This window comes from Rhipicephalus sanguineus, chromosome 4 (genome assembly GCF_013339695.2).
Source record: "Rhipicephalus sanguineus isolate Rsan-2018 chromosome 4, BIME_Rsan_1.4, whole genome shotgun sequence".
Classification (NCBI taxonomy): domain Eukaryota; kingdom Metazoa; phylum Arthropoda; class Arachnida; order Ixodida; family Ixodidae; genus Rhipicephalus; species Rhipicephalus sanguineus.
In genome coordinates, this window is record NC_051179.1 from 114,608,029 (window position 1) to 114,630,655 (window position 22,627).

The 22,627-nt window shown below is 46.5% G+C and overlaps 1 protein-coding gene across 6 annotated transcripts in view; it reads right to left on the reverse strand.

Moving 5' to 3' along the window:
* LOC119390599 (uncharacterized) overlaps window positions 1–22,627 on the reverse strand; it is a 55,924-nt gene that overhangs the window by 27,297 nt on the left and 6,000 nt on the right. For 2 of the 6 annotated variants that reach the window (XR_007415855.1, XR_007415851.1), the window contains exons 2-4: window positions 14,615–14,960; window positions 13,099–13,241; window positions 5,726–5,863 (exon numbers count right to left, since the gene is read on the reverse strand). The exons of 2 other annotated variants lie outside the window; for them this stretch is intronic. The gene's annotated coding sequence lies outside the window, so the exon portion shown is untranslated. Of the gene's footprint in view, window positions 1–5,725; window positions 5,864–13,098; window positions 13,242–14,614; window positions 14,961–15,323; window positions 15,339–22,627 lie in introns of those variants that run through there. 2 more of the 6 variants (XR_007415853.1, XR_007415852.1) reach the window with 2 other exon arrangements.

The window sequence follows — 22,627 nt, forward strand, 5'->3', positions numbered from 1 at the left end:
CACATAATGCCTTACAGGTATGTAGCGAATACCACGGTTCACCGTAGAATGACGAAGAATTTCACAGCGGGTGCTTCCCTACTTCACAAACATCATGATTTATAGCGTAGTGGGTGCCTCGCGAATGTACTTGTATTAGTTGCCAAGGAAGTCCATAAGGCCCCAATGATCCATTTTCTCAGGGCCTCAATAAACTTCCTTGGCCGTCACTAGTATGCCTCGATGCATACGCCTCCTTTAGGTTGTTGCCATTCTTTGAAAGGGCTGGTGCAGCCACGACGCCATTTTTTGCCCCGCGTCTTGCGCCCCTCAGCGCAGCCTCCGTAGTGCGGTGAGACGCCGGTAAGACGCTGCGGGCTCATATATGGCAGCCGCGCCGCAGTAGACGCCGCGGATCTCCTCAGTCTAAGGCGGAAAAAAATTGGCCGCGTATCTGCGTGCTTCGCTGCAAATGTCGTCTAAAGACGATAGAAGAGGCGCTGCGTGAGATATGGACACCATCTGGCAATACGTCGGGAAACATGAGTGCTGTGTTGCGGGCTGGTAGTCCCGGCACAGCGGCAGGTGAAGACCGGCGGTGACCAACGCGACCGGCGGGGACGCCGGCCAGCCCGAACACGCGGTTTGGCGCAATGCGCCGAAGGAGAAGAAACGTCCGCACTGAACGAGTACTCTCCACAAACTCTCTTATTTACACGTCGCCTGGGTAAAACAGGAATGCCAGAGCGGCGCCCCCCGTCATTCGTACAATGCAGTCCGGTCCGGATCCCGTGAGCTGCTTCTCCATAATGTTCTTTGTCAGGTGTCGTACAATGCAATACTGAACCGAAACCGAAACACAACATGAGCTTGTGCAGAGGGCACGGGGGAAGACAAGTTTCAGCGCAGACGCATCTTCAGCACAGCTTAAGAAACTAGGGTCTTTAATATTGCGTATCTATGTATTTTCTATTAAAGGAACACACCACCTAATACTTACCTAATGATGTTGCGCCTCAGATATGCGTAATATTTACTTTTTGATCGACAACGTTCACAACTAGGAACAGCCGTACCAGTTCAAGATGGGTGGGCGGTAAGTAAGTGGTTCGACTTTGGCCGGGTGGCTGAATCGAGTGACGTGCCGACAAACAGAAAGACAGACCAAAATTTCTGCGTTGAAGTTCCCCAAGAAAGATTATCGTCTTTAATAATGTCTTGAAGGAGCGGACTTTCGGCCGCTACGTACCCGAGAAGAAAAAAAAAAGCCGCACGTCCCCGAAGGGGATCGTGAGGAAATGCGAATGCATTTGGGTGCACCCGATGAGTGTGCGATTAATTAATGAAGAGAGACAAGAGTGTGCACGTAAGCATTATATATTCATACGTCAGCACCTGTTCGTGTTATCGTTGTACCTGACGGCCACAATCACCGCCTTGTGGTCGCTAAGTGCACGGTCAAAGAGTCTTTGAGAAGCATACGCGCGGCACAGTTTCGCGTAAAGACCAGATCAATGCAACTCCCGTGAATGGTAGTGGGGCACGTGTTGTCGGGGGCGGCAGAGAGACAATGCATAGAGTGCTGGGTCTGCATGTACTCCACCAGCCACTCGCCACTCTTCTTGCGCACGTCACCGTTGAAGTCGCCGACCAAGACAATGGGATCAGAGGGTTTGGAGCGCACACGCACACTTTCCATAGCCGCGTCCAGCTTCGCGGCAACGGCGTCCCGAGCGAGGTTGGGCGCGAGGTACACGGTCACCACAAAGACTCCGTCTCCGGTGTAGGCAAGGGTGTACAATTCCTTGTACGGAGACGCGTCTCGAACGGGAGACGTGGCAACGGCGTGCGATATCAGTTCCTGCACTCGCATCGCGGAGCGAGCTCCGCGATGCGAGCGCCCTCACTGGGTACACTCCTCTTCTCTCTTACCCTCCGCTGCTCCGCGATGCGAGCGCCATCACACGCCCGCGCGCTCCTCCTCCCTCTTACCCTCTGCCGCTCGCCACCTGCTCCGGTTGCTAGGCGCGGCGCAGCTGTTGCTAGGGGCGAGGAGGAGCGCGCGCGGCGAGATCTGTGCGCACGCCGACCAGGGACGCACGAAAACCCCCGACTAAGAAATGCATTCGCATTTTAAAAAATACAAGCGTCGCCTGCGGCGGCCGCTCGGCGAGTTGGCCGTTCTTTGACTGTAGCGCCCATAGCGGCCAGCGGTAGCTCTATATTAAACTGAGGTGGCAGTTTTGTGACCAGAAAAAGTATTGAAGGGCTATGCTATTGCTGAGCACGATAGCTGCGACATTTGTACGGACGCGAGACTAGCGGTGTGCCGCATGAACATCTAGTTAGACGCGGAAGGACAAATGAGCCTAATGAGCGCTGGAACGCGGTGGAAAATTCGTTTCGTTGTAAGGCGTGGCGTCTGCACGATGCGCAAAGCACGAGAACACGAACGCGTGCGAAACGGAGGTAGATTAGTCTCGAATCTTGCTTCGATTCGCAGTCAAAATTAAGAAAAGACAACGCACACATTCCGTTTGTGTGTTTTAATATTACTTTCAAGTTTTATTCATCTATTAAAGCAACAAATTACAGAAACTACACGTCGTGTCAAATATTTATCGCAGTGTCGCGTGCTACTGTCGGCTACATCAGAGCACAGTCGTCTTCGTAGAGGACCGACGTCACAGCACTACCATCTACGTAGGGACATTCCCTCATGTGCGTCCTCCCCTCATTCTCTGTGCGCGCGGCCGCCAGAAGGGCAAGCAGCAATCAGCTTGAAATTTGACCCATTTCTGCGGCGCGTAGCGTTTGAAATTTTGGCAGACGTGATCGTGAACGCCCAGTGTATGCATTGTGCTCGTCAGCTCAAAATTGTCAAACCTGATGAGGGGCCCTTTAAGAGCAGTTCGTATATCTCTCGAGTAGAGACATGGCTAACAAGCACCCTCTATTCCGAGAAGTCAAGGCAGCGTCCATCATCCAGTGGAGCATCAGATTTTCAGACTTTCGTCAGTTTTTGTACTCCATTTTATTCCCAGTGATAATTTGTGAGTCCAACGTATGGAAGCCAATCAGAGTACCGGGTTACGAAGGTGTCACGTCCTCAACAAATGGAGCGCGCGGCAGTCATCGCTTATGTTCGTCGGGAACTCACATTCAGGGTGTTTGAGATGAAAAGCACCAAGTATTAGAAAAGTAAGCATAGGCGCTATGCGTTTACAATTAGCGCAGTAATGTTCTGAGCCATATAGAGGACGTCAAGATATTTTTTCCAATCCACAGAGCTCGGCAATTAAAAAGATTACCTAATAAACTTAATAAATAGCAACTATAGGGAAAAACCTTCAATACAAAAGTAGTAGCGCTTGTTCAGAAACGCTGAAATTGTCAATCCATGGTAAGATAGCTTCCCTGCTTAATTTTTTTCCAGCCTTTCTTTAACGCGCGCGAATTAAAAGAAATACCTCGTGACTGCTACCTAACGCGCAGCACGTTTAATGCCCTCAAGTGGAAGGTAAACGAACTATGAATGGCTGCTTCGCACACGAACGTCGATTCAGCAGGCAGTCGGTTACTGCGATGGGCGCTAAATAATGGTAGGGCTGTTAGCTCAAAACAGCGGCCACCACGTGAGTGAATTTTTTATCCCGATCCTTAATCACGCTGTCACCCTCGTCCCTTCCAATGTTTTTCTTCGTTGGTGCGAAAAGAAAAAAACGTTGCATCAAATGCTGCCTACGGTCTCATGCGGCATTTTCTCCGTGGCTGCCGCGTTTTCGTTGAAGAAAATGTTTTCTTGTTGAAATGGTATGCCCATTTGGTCGCTTACCGTATATCGAAATCATCGATATCCGGTGCAGTCGATGTCCTTGCGCGAAGCAGCCTTTGATAATTCTTTCAATGAAATATAAGGCTCTAAAAGCGCCGCGTGTAAGGCGGCAGTCAAGTAGTATTTTCTAAAAATTCGCATGCTTTAGAGAAAGGCAGGAAAAAAATAAACAGAGGAGCTATCTTACCGTAGATAGAAAAATTGGACGTTTCATAACAAGCGCTACAACTTTTGTATTCAAGATTTTTCTCTAAAGTTAATTATTAAAAAGTTCATTAAGCAATTTTTGTTAATTGCCAAGCTCGGCGGATTGAAAAAAATATTCTGACGTGCTTTATATGGCTTAGAACAATACTGCGCTAATTGTAGACACGTAGCGCCTATGCCTAATTTTTTAATACTTGGTGCTTTTTTGCCTGAAACACCCTGTATATGCTGCACATAAATGCGCCTCATGATGGCAGGTAATAAGTATGCCTGACAGTCAGGAAGAACATACTCATGTTCACACTAATACGCCTTTATATATCACCTTCAAGGAATTTCAAACCCAAGATTTGCTAGCAGCTAGCTAGACCTTGTATTCAGTTCCAAGGGTAAGAATGGGAGACTTCAATTCACGTCTTCTGGCGTGGTGAAGTATACAAGAATAATTGCAAGAGGACGAATATTGGCAGGCTTTGCATACAATTGTGGGTGGGATTCCATAATCATAAAAATATAGCTGGTAATATAGAGGAATACTGTAGCATTAATGAGACGGTGATATGTATTGTAATTAAATTTAATAAGAGGTACCAGATGAAGGTGGTACAGGCCTACGCGCCTACATCCAGCCATGATGATCACCTGGTTGAACGCTTCTACGAAGACGTAGAATCAGCAATGAGTAAGGTAAAGACACAGTATACTGTACTGATGGGCGACTTTAATGCAAAGATAGGAAAGAAGCAGGCTGGATATCATGCAGTTGGGGAATATGGCATCGGCTCTAGAAACGCCAGAGGGGAGTTACTAGTAGAGTTTGCAGAACGCAACAATTTACGCATCTTGAATACCTTCTACAGAAAACGGGCTACTCGTAAGTGGACGTGGAGGAGTCCTAATGGCGAAACTAAAAATGAAATAGGCTTCATAATGTGCGGCCACCTGGGCATTGTACAGGATGTGGAAGTAGTTAACAAGATCCGGTGCAGTGACCATAGAATGGTAAGATTTAGAATTCAACTAGATATGAGGAACGAAAGGCAGAAACTGATACGCAAGAAGCCGATTAATGAAATAGCTCTGAGAGGGAAAGTACAGGAATTCAGAGTTTCATTTCAGAATAGGTACGCGGCTTTAACCGAGGAAACCGACCTTAGCGTTGACGCAATAAATGATAACCTGACTAGTATCAATAAGGAGTGTGCAGTGGAAGTCGGGGGTACAGTCGTTAGACAGGACACTGGTAAGCTATCCCAAGAGACGAAAAACCTCATTAAGAAACGTCAAGCTATGAAAGCCTCAAATGCAACAGACAAAATAGAGCTGGCTGAGCTTTCGATGTTAATCAATAGGCGTAAAGTAGCCGAGATAAGAAAGTATAATATGGAGAGAATTGAGCATGCTCTAAAGAACCGAAGAAGCCTCAAAGCTATGAAGACAAAACTGTGCATAGGCAAAAATCAGATGTATGCATTAAGGGACAAGGAAGGCAAGGTCACAGCCAATATGGATAGAATAGTTGAGGAAGCGGAAGAGTTCTACAGAGATCAGTACAGCAGCCGAGACAGTCAGGATGATAACGTAAGAAGCAGTAATAGCGCAGATGAATCTGACATCCCACCAGTATTCACAGGAGAAGGAATGAAAGCCCTAAAGGGAATGCAAAGTGGCAAAGCAGCTGGTGAGGATCAGGTAACACCAGACCTGTTGAAAGACGGTGGAGAGATTATGTCAGAAGAACTGGCCACCCTGTATACGAAGTGTCTCTCGATGGGGAGGATACCAGAATCTTGGAAGAACGCCAACATCATCTTGATCCATATGACAGGCGACGTCAAGGACCTGAAAAATTACAGACCCGTAAGCTTACTGTCCGTTGTCTACAAGCTATTTACAAAAGTAATTGCTAACAGAATTAATACGACATTAGAGTTCAATCAACCAAGGGACCAGGCAGGATTTCGTACAGGCTTCTCAACAATAGATCATATTCATACTATCAATCAGGTGATAGAGAAATGCGCGGAATACAACCAACCCCTATACATAGCCTTCATAGATTACGAGAAGGCATTTGATTCGGTGGAGACATCAGCAGTCATGCAGGCACTGCGGAATCAGGGCATCCACGAAGCCTATATTAACATAATGGAAGAAATCTACAGCCACTATAGTCCTCCATAAAGAAAGCGACAGAATCCCAATAAAGAAGGGCGTACGGCAGGGAGACACGACCTCTCCAATGTTATTCACCGCGTGTTTAAAGAAGGTTTTCAGGGCCCTAGATTGGGAAGAATCAGGGATAAGAGTTAATGGAGAGTATCTCAGTAACCTGCGATTCACTGATGACATTGCATTGATGAGTAACGCGGGAGACGAATTACAGCGCATGATTACTGAACAGGATACGGAAAGTGGAAGAGTAGGTCTGAAAATTAATATGCATAAAACTAAAGTAATGTGGAACAATCTTGGCAGAGAACAGGGCTTTGCGATAGGTGGCGATACACTGGTAGTTGTAAAGAGTACGTCTACTTAGGACAGGTAGTAACCGCGGAGCCGAACCATGAGAGTGAAATAACTAGAAGAATAAGGATGGGATGGGGATCATTCGGCAAGCATTATCAAATCATGAATGGTAGTCTACCACTATCCCTCAAGAGGAAGGTATGTAACAGCTGCGTCTTACCGGTACTTACTTACGGAGCAGAAACCTGGAGACTTACAAAGAGGGTTTAACTTAAATTGAGGACGACGCAGCGAGCGATGGAAAGGAAAATGATAGGTGTAACCTTAAGAGACAGGAAGAGAGCAGTGTGGGTCAGGGAACAAACCGGGGTTAAGGACATCATAGTTGAAATCAAGAAGAAATGGATATGGGCCGGGCACGTAGCACGTCGGCAGGATAACCGGTGGTCATTAAGGGTAACTGACTGGATTCCAAGAGATGGCAAACGCGCCGGGGAGGGGGGCGAGACAGAAAATTAGGTGGGTAGATGAGATTAAAAAGTTTGTAGGTATAACGTGGCAGCAGAAAGCACAGGACCAAGTTGATTGGCGGAACATGGGAGAGGCCTTTGGCCTGCAGTGGGCGTAGACAGGCTGATGATGATGATGATGATGATGACGATGATGACCTCTCCCTCATGAATGGCGCCAGCCCCACTTTTATTCGAGTTGTGACATACGGGAGCTGCCTTGATTTTGCTTTCGTTTTAACTCGTTCGCCAGATGTGTTAAGTGGCTTGTGGAGATTGAGACAAACGGGAGTGACCATATTCCCACTTATCTTCGCCTCAAAGTGCTGTCGAGATCTTGTCCACAGCAGAATATTCGATGAATTGACTGGAACACTTTCAAGTCTGGCATGGAAAATGCTTGCCAAGTGGGTGTATGCACAGGGCAAACAATTAAGTGCAGAATGCAAGATACCATGCGCACTATCCCGATTGCGTCCAGGCCCGACAATTCGGTGCAGAATTGGAAAGACTGCGAGCGCATCGCCGCTGTGCGGAACGCAGGTGTCGGCGTACAAAGTTAGCCCAGAGCCTTAGGACAGCCAGGCGAATGCAAAGGAAGAGTCAGCGTCGTATGGAAAAATTAGCCTCTGCAAGTTGGAGAATGTTTTGTCAGACACTAGACTCGCGCAAGTCTCTATCTCACATCTGGAGAACGATGCGTGGTCTGAGCCGTCTTCCCGAACAGTGTTTTCCAGTCAAGGCGCTGGTGCACTTCCAAAAGCGGCGAGACATTGATGTCGCAGAAGGCTTTTTCGCAAGGATGGCAGACCAAGTGGTTCGTCCAGATTCTCTGGCCGGAAGTGACGTCCCTCTTTACCGCGATGGCTGCATGGACATTCTGCTTACTATGGGGGATCTTGAGGTTGCACTAGGCCTATGTAGAAGTGAAAAACCTAGCATTGGGGTCCAGGTGAATCTTCTTAAAACTGGCAGTCGAGATTTTTTGCTTGACAGAATTATTGAAGACGTGTTGGCGAGTGAGTACCCCAAGCTGTTCGGCGAAGTTTGCTGTTTAGATTGAGAGTGGTAACGAATGCGACCGCTCGTTGGAAGGAACCTACATCAACTATCAGTGGGAGCGCCCGAGAAAGCATTTGCAGCAGTCATTCAAAGGAACCGGAAAATATGGAAGATTCAATATGGAATATTTGGAACACTGATCTTTAAAGGAAGCGAGCAGTAGTTGACATACTATATGCTGCTTGACAATTTACTTCTCCTATATTGATATTTTACGTATACTCATAGCTTGTTGCACTTACGCGTATTGATATTTTGTTTCCCATTCATGACTTAAGGATGCATAAACAAGGATGCAGCCAGAACTTTTTCAATCGGGAGGAAGGGTTTTGGGGGAGGGGCGTTGCAAGGTGGTCTTAATGCCATGCACGCTGGCGAGGAGAGCTCTTCGGAAAAAAGGCTATTCGATACACTGGCACGAGAGTGGTGAGACGGGTTAAAAGTTGAATTTTGGGGGAAGCGACGCCCGGACCTTTTGGGTGCCCTCCTCATATACGTGCCTGTGTGACTCGCTGCTTCATCTAGAAGAGAAACGCAAATATACCGACGACGTTTGGTAATAATGAAGGGTGCTTTTGATTTCGGGTGAATTGGTGCATTTCTTCAAAAACTGGCTACAAGTGGTCTTTGTTGTAGTTTTCTATTAATGGATGCATAGTATCCCGCGAAGTAAATAGACATAGCGATAGAATGTTTCAGACAGAAGCTCTCGATAAAAGTGCGTTATCTGCTCACGCATCCCTGCTCACACCTGTACAAAAGGTATTATTTATGATGTGGTTAGAGCCGTTCTCGCGTGTACCAACGCAACAGTGGAAGCGCTTTTCCGTCCCCCGCTTTTCCGCAGCAGTGGCACCACAGCGAACGCGCGAAGAACTCTAGCCCAGAGACGACGCTTGGTTGCCAAGCAACAGGTCTTCTTCCATATAGGTACACATGTGAGCACCAGAAAATATGGTTTTAAAGTGAGTGTACTACTTGCAGCGTTTCTTGTAATAATATTGCTCTCTTACGAGAGTTGAAAACGAGTTCATGCGTGATGATTAGTCAGATTGCCGCTGCCCAGTTTGTGAAGCTCGCGAGGTCAGCCACACGGGTCGGGAGGCCGGCATTGTGCGCAGCTTCGGAGCTTGAGGTACTTATCATCGAACAGCAAAAACGAACCAACTAGCCTTTGCTGAATTAGACGGAAGTCGGTTGCGAAAGATAGATTACAATATTGAATCCTTAGAGACATGTTTGGCTTGGTTCATTTTTAAGCTCACCGTCTCGCTAACCGTAATTTTATAGCCGCAGACTTTTTCAGGTGTGACCTCCAGCTTTTTTCAATGTGAAACACTTCCGTGTTAGCAGTTGTACTTTTTTACAACAGGAACTAAAATGGCGGTTAACTTCAACCACTTCAACCATCCGGCACGTGCGTCATCTACTATCATCTGCGTGCATCATATGTGCTCGTCTGTCCCTTTCGTTCCTTTGTGTCCCGGCTGCTGCGCAGTTTGCTAGAAGATGAAACCTTACCAACTCGCCCAGCTTTCGACGTTTATCTACTATAGTTCACTATACAACGCCTTTACGCCCAGCATTTGAATTGTACAGGGGGGAAAGACCTCGCCTCCATTACTTGGTCATGTCGGCGCCGAACCTGATCAAACACCTCAAGTACATTAAAAATGCACCTTCCGAAATCGTGAGAAAGCAGAAGGCTTGAGACAGAAGCATCTCAAGACAGAAAGAGTGAGAGAAGCGTGAGCCAGTGCGACAGCTTGTACAGGTTGTCGTGTCTCGTGCGGGTCAAAGCAACCGAAGCATTGTTTCCCAACGACATCTATACCCGCAGTCAAAAAGAGCATGAGACTGTGTCTTTTTTTGTTTTTCCGTCGCGGAGTCGAGATGCATTGTCGTGTGCCTAGTTGAAGCTCGTAGTTCGTTTCAGAGGAATTCCGGCTCTTACGAACAGAACAATAGCCGGGGAGACTGTACAGTACGTTCAATCACGCAGAACACCGTCTCGATGACCCGTATGCAGAACACTTACAAAACTTTAAGGATCAAGGAGCATTAACGCTGTTTTGTGATGCTGTTACCGCTCTAATGCTTTTATTTCGTGAAAACTAGGCTCACTGCATTCGCTTCCTACAGGAACAGAGTAAAGATTAGTAATGGTCAGCCATCTTGCTCTCCGAAAGAACCAAGGTGTGCAATAAAGCTATTCCTATTGAAGGTGGGTGAGAAGCGCGGCTCCGAGGACGACAGAGCGTTCTTGCTCACCTCGGGTCCTTGACGGCAGAAGTGTTCCGTAGTAAAGAAATGAAAAGATCAAATTAAACTCAAAGATAAATAATTCTTGACAAAACATTTTCTTTATAAATTGACCGTTCGACGTTTTTGTCAGCGGAGACACTTAAATTTTCAGTATTACATAAAAATAACTTCTCTAACCAACCTTTGTCAATAAATATGTGCTTCAAAATGGTAGCCTTACCACGCCGTGAGCACGGCAGTTTTAAGCATTTTGCAAAAGCTCCACTACCCACAGCTCCCTACAAAACATGCACTGCAAATCAGATGCACTTTGTACTTGATAAATAATTGGTATTAACGAGAATTTAGCGCCGACCGATGATGTTCAGGGATCTCCACTGATATACTTCGCACTTAGACAAACTGTCCGTGGAGCCCGGGATAGCAAAATGTTTGTAGATTTCTTGTGTATACAACAAATAAATTATATATGTAATTCGTGCACACTTAGCCTTAAATAGCGTCTCTGCGCAGAAACACAGCATCCTGCCACTTTGCCATTGCTGCCATTTTGAGAATATATCCTGGAAGGGTTTATTCTCCCTCTTGTGATTGCAGCATAATTTAGGCGATCGGATTAAAGCGCCGACATTAGAGCTTCGGCGTTAATTTATGGGGGAAAATGAAAAAAAGCTGGGAGGAATAGATATGAACGACCGTGAATGACCCATATTTTATGTCAATGTTCATAACTAGTAATTGCATTTAGGTTTACGGGCAACAACGTAAGACGACGCAACAGTCGTCGCTGCGGAAAAGCGAAATATCTGCTCAATGAAATGAGCTAAGCATGCCAGCGGCTGGAGAAAGCTCGTGCTCGTAATGCTTTTCGCAATCACGGATCGTGCATGAAGAATTGGTTCAGGTTAGGTAGACTGTGGAGAAATTGTTGCACAGCCAGGATGGCGAGCTTTCAAATTTAGCCGTTTTCAGATAATGAACCTCACACTCAGGAGCTTACGAGGACGTGAAGCTGGGACGGCCGCAGCGTATACATTGTCACACATCACTCCACACCATACCTCGGCACACTAAGTCATGAGTCGACTCACTCACACTCACGCAGACTGAGATCGAGACGTGAGTCTAAGCCTGAGCGAGTCCGAGTGAGTAATGTTTTTGTGAGTCTGAGTCGGAGTGAGTCCGGTTGAGAAAACATAGTGAGTCTGAGTCCGAGTGAGTACGGTTGAGCAAAATTTTGGTGAGTCTGAGTCCGAGTGAACCCTAAGGGCAAAATGTACTTGATGAGTAAGTCTGAGTGAGCTCCACATTCTTTGCCGACTTATGGTCCTGTCACCTCAACTTCAGCATTACTATCAGCCTTATGTCGGCTCATTTTTATACTCACGTGTACTCACATGTATTTCCAAGTGCTACCGTTCAAACGTCAGCTCAGTATTTATTGATCAGAGGCGTGTATTGCGCAGGGAGAGGGGGGGAGATGCCTTAACCTCCCCCCGCAAACTCTTTCACGGCAAATAATCGACAAAAAATCTCGTGTGATTCATCTCTTTCAATAAAAAGAAGTCCTTACTGAATTGCAAACTCTGATAACTCGTATTTGAAGGGGCGAGATCGAAATGTGCTAATTAGAGCGCTGATTAGACCAGATATTGGTGTTAAAGAGCATTGACATCGGTAGATGATGCTAATTATAGGCTAACGGACTCATAAGTCGACTCACTCAGACTCAGATCGAAACGTGAGTCTGAGTCTGAGTGAGTCCGAGTGAATTATAATTTCGCCAGTCTGAGTTCGAGTGAGTCCGGTTGAGAAAAATTACAGTGTGTCTGAGTCCTAGTGAGTCCGGTTGAGGAAAAGTTTGGTGAGTCTGTGTTCGAGTGAGCCTAAGGGCAATATACTTTTCGTGAGTGAGTGAGTGAGTGAGCTCCATATTTTCTGCCGACCTATGCTCCACACACACAATTTTTCCGACAGAAACGTGATTTACATTTTGCCCATGAGATTTGACCTTTGATTATTTAACTGTTTTCTCAAAATAAAAACATCTCAAATAAGACAGTTTCACGCTAATGATGCTCAAGTCGCCCAACTTGTCTCCACACCTTCCGGAAATTAAACTTCTAAGACATACTGAAAAAGTTGAATAAACACTGGTATGCTGTAATGCTACGGAAGGGGGCTATTTCAAAGTTGAAAGTGAATGAATTCCCATTAATTCCTTCTTTTAAACCGACCTGTTCTCGGGATAGTTTGACAATACTTATTATTTTTCAGTGCTACGTTTGTTGAATAATTTTTTATTCATTTAAATGTGCACATTTGTATGCTATGCCATTTACGGTTACTCACCGACAGCGACAAAGCGCATCAGACGTCTACGTGTTTTAAATACCGCAGTGGTAGTTTAAAGCACGCAAACTGTCATATGAAGTATTATTAGCACAGTCTCTCCAGCTTGGTTTAGTCAGCCTGAAAAACCACCGCAGTCGAGCGGAAAACTTGCTTTGTTCCAGCAGCATTCATACGCCGGCGTTACAAAACGAACTGTAGTGGTTCCACTCATGCCAAACGTGCAAACGAACATGAGACTTGCTTCACAGAACTACAGAATGTCCCTGCTGTTTTTCAGTTATGATTAGGTGTTCTGTGTTGCGCATGCCACATGACAGCCAACAAGGACGCCATGGTGAAGCGGATCCTGAAGACAAAATCTTATTCAATCTAGGACATCTGTGAATATTGGTAGGCACTTTTCGCATAAAGACTCACTGGCATGGTTCGAAAATTCTCTGAAGTCAGCCGCACTGTTCTTCGCCCAAGACGTCTTTTTTTATCTTATGAGCGCCGCCGGACTCTGCGCTGGCATGGCTCGTGTTTCTCCGCAGTAGGTAGGCAGGCCAACGCCTGAGAAGCTGCGCAGACAGTCAAGGGGAGGTAACACGGGGGGCGCTTCACAGGAAACATATCCCAAGAGGGTTGCAGTGATACCGTATCTACACGGCATCTCACATAAACTCAAAAAGATAGGCCAAAAAGCAAGTGCGTCGGTAGTTTTCTCCGCGCCGAATAAACTGTCTCAGTTGTGTGTCCGAACTAGTCCTGTAGGAAGTACCGCGACACATTGCAAAATTAAGCACCGGAAAAAGTTTGTTGAGTGTGCAAAGGGAGTTGTGTACAGTATACCCTTGTCTTGTGGACTAAAGTACGTTGGTCAGACAGGCAGGTGCCTAAATGTAAGACTACAGGAACATGGCCAAAAAGTAGGAAATGTTGGGAGGGACGGTTTTTTGGCTTCTCATTGTTCTGAATGCGAATGCCAGCCTTTGTTCGAAAAAGCAAGTGTTCTCGCGACGCAGCCTAACGAAGGCACTAGAATCATAATTGAGGCCGCAACAATAGCTCAAGGAAGTTACATCAGTAAACCGTCCATTTCCTTATCGGAAAAAGAATTGACGTATTTGAATTCTTCGGCACGTGGTGTCCCAAGGTGATATCTTGGTTCTTTGGGGGTTCTTTCTTGCCTTTTAGGTTTTTTTGGTCTCTTTTTTGTTTTTAAGTGCCTGGATAAGCATGTGATCTTATTCTGGTCTGTAGCCTATATATGTGTGCGTTTTTGTAATAAAAATCAGTTGGAAGTCTGCGCTTGTCCTCGTCGTTTGTATGTGTACCGTGTAAAATTTTTGCGCTGAGCAGTTTAATATTAGAGTTTATAGAAGGTTGCCGCCGAGCGATGCAGGTGGATAGACTAAGGATATTATCGCTCTTCTGACAGGTTTCACCTTTAGAGCATTTCTGTTTCTAGACAACAATGAACAGTGAAGAAGTCTACAATGAGAAGCCCGCGGAGGGTGAAACAGACACCCAGTATGCTGCTCGGCTGAGTCATTGTTTCGATAGATTGGTCGAGCTCTGCGTAGCAGACACAGAGCTCAGCTCTCTTCGTCAATGCCTGATTATAGAGAGAGGACAAAGAGGAACGATACGTTCAGGCAGTGTTTCATAGAATTGAACAGAGGCAGACATGCTGAAACGACAAGGGAAGCTTGAAATTCAACAAGAAGAGGAGCTACTCCACCGGCACTACACGAAGAAGAATGGCCGGCCAGTACGTGCCTAACGCACATCAAGACGCGATATAAGACGGCTCATGACGATATAACGTCTTTAGATCCAAGATTAAAATGTTTGGTCAATTTATTTCGAATTTCTTTCTTGTGCTGTTGAGCCAACCAGAAAACGGGAGAATACTTATTTCGTATAAACAATGAAAAAAAAAAAAACCTACCGACATTTGGCTGTCAACAAACGGGGCCTTCGGGTCTTAACGGGTGTCGAAGTCTGCAAAGCAGTTTCTGTTCTGAAGGCAAAAAAAAAAAAACACCACGTTTTGAGGTATGCACTCTAAATTTATCTCCAAACTTTGATTTTCTGCATTTCCCATCTTATATAAGCTTCAGGTGTTGAGGGAAGTGTCGTGGTGTATTATAACACGAGTCGTCAGAATGTAACAGACTCATCTTGTGCCTCTGTCGGCCAGTCGGCCTTTCTTCTCTTTAGTTTTCTTCTTCGCTTGCTCCTTGTCCTCGTCTGTTGGGCACAGAGGTTGCAGCTTGAATTAAGGATGTTGCGTTCTGAAATTTGCAGTCAAGCAGGTGACATCTGAGTTTTGCAGACTAATGCGTCCTCTTGTACTTCCATTACACCCATTACAAAATGCGATATCCACAAACTGTGCGAACATGCGGAGAGTACTTTTTGCGAGCGATGAAATGCGGTAGTAGGACACTAAGCAGTCTACTAAACTGACCCCGGCCATCAACCTGTTGTATTTAGCAAGCATATCGAGTAGATTCACCTTCACCTTCTTTTTTCCGTCTTTCGACTACCTGTCACTAGAACCTTATGACCAAATGCAGTCGGCGGTAGCGAGACTGACTTCCCTTTCCGTTTGACGACGGATATTTTATTACTGGAATTTATTTAAAAATACGAACCATCTCCTCCTCCACTTCAGTGGACCCCTTGTTCTGGACGTCGTGCAATTTGAGGCATCTTGCTCGCCGTTGCTGCCCGCACTCTCGCCCTCTGTGTAGCTGCCGGTGTTGTTGTAATGTAATGCGTATATTTCATCAATCTTGTAACTGATTGCTTATTGTGGACTACTATTGGGTGTTCAAACTGCTATGTATACCCCCCCCCCCCACCCCCACTGTAATGCCTGAATCGCGCTGTCGGTATGAGAGTAAATAAATAAATAAAGATTGTGGGGTCTTTAGGTCCACAGACCCCGATCGGAGACGTCAAGTATGATACAGAGCTGCAAAGCGCTGTTTACAACACACATGCATTAAAACTGATTGCAAACTGATTGAAGACATTTAAGTATTGCTGTCACACATACTGAGCAAAAAGAAACCATGAGAATTTCCAGAAAAATCTTATTACTCATCACGAGGACGACAAAATTGGTGTTTGCTGGCAAACGCAATTTTCAAACACGCCGTGCGTCAAAGATGCGGGACATGGAGCGCCATCTCAGTTGAGCTTAAAAGGGAAAAGTTCTCCACGCGAGAAATTCAAGTTCAGGGTAAAAATATTTGCTTCAGAATTATCTTCGCTTGCTCGAGCAAGTGGTCCCAAATTGGGTCACGGGGACTGGAGAGGATAATGGTGGAGCACTTGGACAGCTAGAGACAGAAGGCGCAGATTTTTTAGGAATTCTAAATTTAGAAAATATTGATCCTCATTGAAGCCCTACAGAAAATCAGCCATTTTCACAGGCAAATGCTATCAAATTGAGACTGTTGAAAGAGTGAGAGACGGGGGAGCAGAGCGTGCAACGCATTCGCACCCGGACACCACAAACTGTGTTTGGGGCCCAGTTAAGGCCGAGCGCATCAGAAGTCTCCGGCTGTCAAAGAAACTTCCGCTTCAGCTCGACCAGAGGGCTCCGCGAGCAAAGCGAAGCCACGTGATGACCGCCGACCAGGAAAAAGTGCTTTTTACGACAGTGGTCCGGGAGTTTTAGAAGCCGTTTAGCCTCTTCCGGGTATGCTGCTGCGATTTGCGAGCGCCTGTGGTTACGGCATTTGCCATCGGCTACGTACAGGTGTCGATTGCATCAAATAACAGGCGTTGTGCATGTTCGTTAACGCTGGGCGTCGGGATGGGAGAAATGCGGCTTTATGCGTCCTCGATGGTGCATTCATGTCGAAGGATGTCGTGCCTTCGACAAAATTACACCAGAAATTGGCTCTTGCCATTTATATGTGTCAGTGCAAATGACGTATCAGCGAGTCTGTGACACTTCGTGAACGTTGTCAAAATGCGCGAAGTGTCTTAACTCGCTAAAGTACCTGTAGGATGTACTTGGGAAATTATCATCGTCGTGGGAAACGTGACAGTCGTCTGAACACGCATACGTACAGGCTGGAAATTTTTTAAGGCGGTCTGCGCCCCCAGATGCGCCTTACGCTCGTAGCATAATGATCAGAAATCTTTGCACGTGTTATGTTTTCGTCTCAAAGTTCGCGTTGAAGCTAGAGACGCCGCGAAGTTGGCTTTGCTTCGTTCACTTATGCCAGGTCACACGCTAAAGGAGTGAGCTGCTGGCCTTACTTTGCATAACATTCCATTTTGTTGCTATCGCATTTATTGCTTCACCCTTGTGGTGAAACTTTGTTTTAGTATAAGTGTTCCGTCTGATACCTTAAACTAAGGTTTATTGCGATTTCACTGCAGACTGGGAAGACATATACTGGCTGTTGTCGGCATTTCATTGTAGCAAGTATTTTCGTATTTCGCCCAGTCAAATAATACGGACATAAGTTTAGCAAACGTCTCGTAATGGCTATAAATAATCGCACTCTGCGGTTATTACTTCAGTGTAACAATGCACAACAAAACCATCAGACTGACAGGTAAAGAAACGACTCGGTCACATCAACTGGTGGCAGCGGTGGGATTCAGGCTGACGCCCAGGCTCCGGCTAAGAAGGACTCTTGCGACGCTTCTTACGAACAAGTAGAAGATGCGTTTAATTTACATATTTACAAGAGCAGTACCTTACAAAGAAAGCGTACAGACGCGCCTTTACATCACAAGGGCCCAGAGCACACTCGAGACGCGAGGGCCAGAGAGAGCCCCCGGGCACTCCCGTGCACGCGCGTTCCTCGCAGCGCACCAGAAGATTTGCCGCGTTCTTGTGGAACGCGGACAGCGTATGGCAGGTACGCCGATGAGCGTCCCTTGCAGGCCGGATCTTTGCACTGCCGGTTATAACACCCGACAAGATTGGTTGCTAGTTCTTGCTATTAATGCTAACATGCCTTGAAGTCATGCTTCATGTAACCATCCGTTTGCAATGCTGGCTACCAAACGGCGAATGACCTTTCCGATTGCATGACACCTTTTTCCTATCATTCGCACAGACAAAGACGCGCCAGGTTAACAGCACTGCGTGTATGGCAAGGTATGTGTGGCAGTACAATGCTCTAAGCCATTCGCTACGGCCGTTCGCTCGACGCTCGAAAGTGTCACTGTCGATCATACGAGTGAATGTGTTTCGAATAATCAGCTGAAATGTTTGAACGTTTGTTATGTTATTAAAAGATTAGATGAACAATGAATTACAGGTATTTTTCTCTCAGGCAACTGACATCTAAAGAGCACTTACCAGATTCTAATAGACTATAAGAGCATTGACATACAGAAAGAAAACAAAAATTCTAACAATGATTCGGGATAATAAAAACTGAATACTTCTGTTGAGTCAAGGAACCTTGAAAGTTGATCGGAATTACTGACATAAAACAATTGACAAAATACTCTAGTAGGAGAAACGCATGTGAATCCCTTGCCTAAGGCTAGTTGGAATTCAATGAAGTGTAATGATCAAAAATGGCATGTTAAGTACCACACCAATGAGAATAGAAAGGAAAATACTTAGTAACATTATAACACTTTAAAAAGCAGTTCTATCATGATGCGTGTAGAGCATAGCTATTGATCATACGTATGGGGGAAAAAAATAAAAAAATATAGAAAGTAGCGCAGAAAATAAGCATATCAAATAGCAACGCAATGAATATGCATTCAAAAATAATTTACTGAGAAATAACACTTTGAAAACTAATTATGGCATATCATGTATCTGGAGATTTTACCAATGGCACATAAGAACAAAAAGAATACATCTATATATACCGGGTTTTGAAAGCTAAGCTTTATCATTTCTTTAAATTCAGCTCTACAAAGTAAAAACTACCTTTGCAGATATGTTATGTATCCAGGGGCACACAAAGTGGGAAAATAATTATTGCTCTCAGCCGTCTAAATACCTAAGATTGAATAATGAACTTTTTAGTGGGCGCAGCAAACGGGCATGTTCGCATTGAAATGTTGGAGGCCGTCGCGTGTCTACATAGTTCCACATGGAAGAATTCTAGCTTCTCTGCGATCCGAGATATCCCTCTGCAAAGTTAATTGCGGTTTGCATGATTACGCATGGAAAGAGGTGAGGATCAGCGCAGTGTTGCTCTCTTATGAGACGAGCAGTTATGGTTTGCCATCGCCAGCCAGTAGCAAAGGGGTAACCGTTATCATGTTTGCCTATGCCTTCAACCCGTCGTCAGATTAAACACCGCACATCGGGGAGGATCGTTGCGCTAGTCGTCATTGCCTTGCATGCGTAATCATGCAAACCACAATTAAACTTTGCAGCGGGATATCTCGGAGTACAGACAAGCCAGAAGATTTCTTCCAAGTGGAAATGTGTAGAAGTGCAACGGCCTCCAACTTTTCTACACAAACATGCCCGCTTGCTGCAGTCCCTAAAAAGTTTATTATTCAATCTTAGTTAATTGGGTGGCTGACGGCATTAGTTAAACTCTCACTTTGTGTCCCCCTGGTTACGTAACTTATCTTCAAAGGTACTTTTTACGTAATTCGCATTGCTGAATTTTAAGAAAGCCCTACAGCTTAATCTTGAACACCCTGTATACTGTCACCAGCACGTACTCGGGCTAGAGCGAACTGGCATTCAGAAAAGACAAGCCAAGAAGTCGCTTTGGGACAGCGCGCGCTCTAGATCGGGTCTTTTGGTTTTGGTGCAGCCATCTTGCTAGATCTGAGTCCGTCTTTCTGTCTGCGTCTTACTTCTTGTTAAAAGACTTTCTGTCGCGCGTGACAACCGGTGGAAGTACTGGGTATTCTCAGCCAATTAGCCAAGCGCCTCCTGGTAACCCTGTATCTGCAATAACAACACCTGCTCACGGGGCCAGCCGAGGAATTCGAGGATTGCGCCTGGAGCCTAATGCTATTTTCTAGACGACGTCAGTGGCACCCCTAAACGGCATGGATGGCACTACGGCTGCTAACTATACTCTGCAATAGCCACGCGTGCCCAAGGTGTTCCATGACACCGTCTTAGAGGACGTCGAAGACTGGTGGGCTCACTTTGAATGCGCCGCTGATTTTTACGGGTGGACCGACGCCAACAAGCTGAGGAATGTGTACTTAGCCTGGAGGATGGCGCTGCTACCTGGTTCGAAAACCATGAACCCTCTTCGGCGTAACGCGTGTTTTGCCGTCAGCTGCTGGTAAGAGTCTCCAATCTCGATGACCGTGAAGAAGCCGAGCGGACCATTCAGTCTAGCCTTCAAATGCCGAACGAGAGCGTAATGATGTACGTTCAGGACATGACACACCTCTTCCATCGCGCTGACCCGGAAATCGCCGAAGAAGCTGCGTCACTCAATGCGAGGAGTTAAGGAGCAGCTCTTCGCTGGCCTCATTCTACGTCCCTCGAAGACTGCCTGAGTTTTTAAACGAAGCCACGACGATGGAAAAAGTGCTGCAGCAGCAGACGGCTCTGTACGACCGGCAGGTCAATGTCGCTTCACTGATGGGCGAGATTGGAGCTGCCGGGAGTAGCATCAACATCGAAGCGCTCTGCGACCTCACAAGATCAGTGGTACGCAACTGTCACTTGTCCCGTTAATGGGGACGGCAATCGCCGGGCGGATTCTAAGGGCTGGCGTCACGGCCCTCCGAAAACGCACCACGAAAGCGCGGACAATTTAGAGTTGGTCCTTTGGTGCGCCAGCGAATGCCGGTTGTGGTCCAAAGACCGAGTCAGAGCCGAGAGTCGATAACACAAACGAAAACGAAATATATTCTCAGTTAAGGCAATACAAATAATACAAACACATGCACACTCGGCTGGTACCAGTTACACCTTCACAATATAATTCAGATGGTGTTTACACAACGGGAGCTAAACAAACAGATCACACGCTACAAATGCAATCGCATGCATTACAACTATTCAACGACAGTTAAAGTCCTGAATAGATAACGGCGTATCCAGTCCACAATACTTGGACGGTAATCGAATGCTTCTCTACAAGGAAACACTCACGCCAGCTCCAGCGTTGATCGTCGTAGCCCAACCGTCGTCGTGACTTGTCACGGCTCACACGGCGTCTTCATCCAATTCTTCCAAATTGACGATCGGCCGACCGCACACCATCATAAACACGTCTTCTTTGGCTAACGGAGCCACACTTCGCATAACTTCACCATCACCGGGCCACTCCTTCACTGCACTACTCTGACTGTCGTCGATTGCACGCTTTTACCCCTTCTCCCCCGGTTTCTAGAAGCGTCGGGAGATTTCTTCGGCGTGCAGTACAGCTGAGGCCAGAGAAAGGGCGAGAGCTTTCTCGTAGGTTCGAATCGCGGCGGCATCGCTCGCGGATGCGTCACCCTTTCCTTCTAGAAAGATCCAGGCTTTGCCGGGCGTTCGATCGTGTTGACTGCGTCTGGCTCGAGTGGGTGAGGAGAATGCGGCGCGCCGGCGTCTTTTGATGCTTGTTTTTTCGTATTTCGCGCTTCTTGGGCGCGCGGACGCGCCGTTCTGTCGCGCAACTGCTTGAAAGCGGCTGCGCGCGCGCTTTACAACACGCTAATTTGTGACACTGCCCCCCACTTCAAGAATATTATCACATAATATTCAAACAACACAAATTAGCGCGCACATACACATAACCAAAAATGTGCCACATACAGAGTCCACGACTCAGTCCACACACAATGCGCGTCACATTCACAATAAAACTCTCAATACAATTCACAGGGCATTTCAATGTCGAAAGATACACACAAGTACATAAGTACGAAACACCAACAAAGCTTTCATATAAAACAATGCGAACGCACAAACAATGTTCGGTAATTACGATACTCATACAATTATCTCAATGGCATTGTACACATAATGTTACGCAAGCGACACTTGGCTCACTAGCCATACATGTAAAATCTCCTAACACCAGCTTGTTTTCTATAGTCCTCTGGCAACCATGTAATCCGGAACTCTTACCACTGGCATTCTCATCGCAATAAACATCAGTCTTTCGAAACGAACAACGATGGCGTGTGGCGTCTTTTTCTAGTTTCTTTATTTTGGTGCCGAAACCCGGGAGCTGAAGCGACCATCAGTTCAGCATTGCAAAGAGGCCATCATGCGTCGGCATTCCGACGGACTTTACCGTTAACTCAACGATCCTTGGAGGTGCAACCGCCTTGGACTTCACGGTTCTAACAACGAGGCCTAACGACGCCACAAGCCACGCCCTGTGAAACTGAAAACTAAAGCCAGCGGCGAAGAAAGACTCTACTTACCTCCGAGGTCCATCGTGGTACTGAAAGCAACGCAACGACGGAGGTACGATGGAACGACTGAAGAAAAAACGAAGCGCTCTGAGAACCCAAGCGACGAAGTTGATATCCGAGGCAGATTCATCGCTAGAAGCACAAGCAGACGAAACGACACTGAACGTGCTGTCAGCAAGACTCGGCGCCCTCCTAACACAGCTGAACGAGGTGGACGCTGCTGTCGAGCCGCTTGTGCCGGACGAAGAAGCCGAGGAGAACTACGCACGTACAATCGCGTACAACGACAGAATAGTAACCTACGTCGCAAGGCTCAGCCAACAAGCCGGAGCGCAACGAGCGAACGCCATCACAGCAGCGGAGGCGTCACGGGCCCCTCGCAACGGGAACCTGAGAGCCAACGGTTCAAAGGTGAAGTTGCCGAAACTCGAGCTGCAGCGGTTTAGCGGCGCCGTCACGGAGTGGCAGCCCTTCTGGGAGCAGTACCAGCAAGCCATACACGACAACGACGCTCTTTCCGACGGAGAGAAGTTTTTGTATTTGCAGTCGGCGCTTTCTGGGAGGGCAGCACATACCTATGGTATACCTATGGTAGTCGAAGACCGCCGCGACGTTAGTGCAT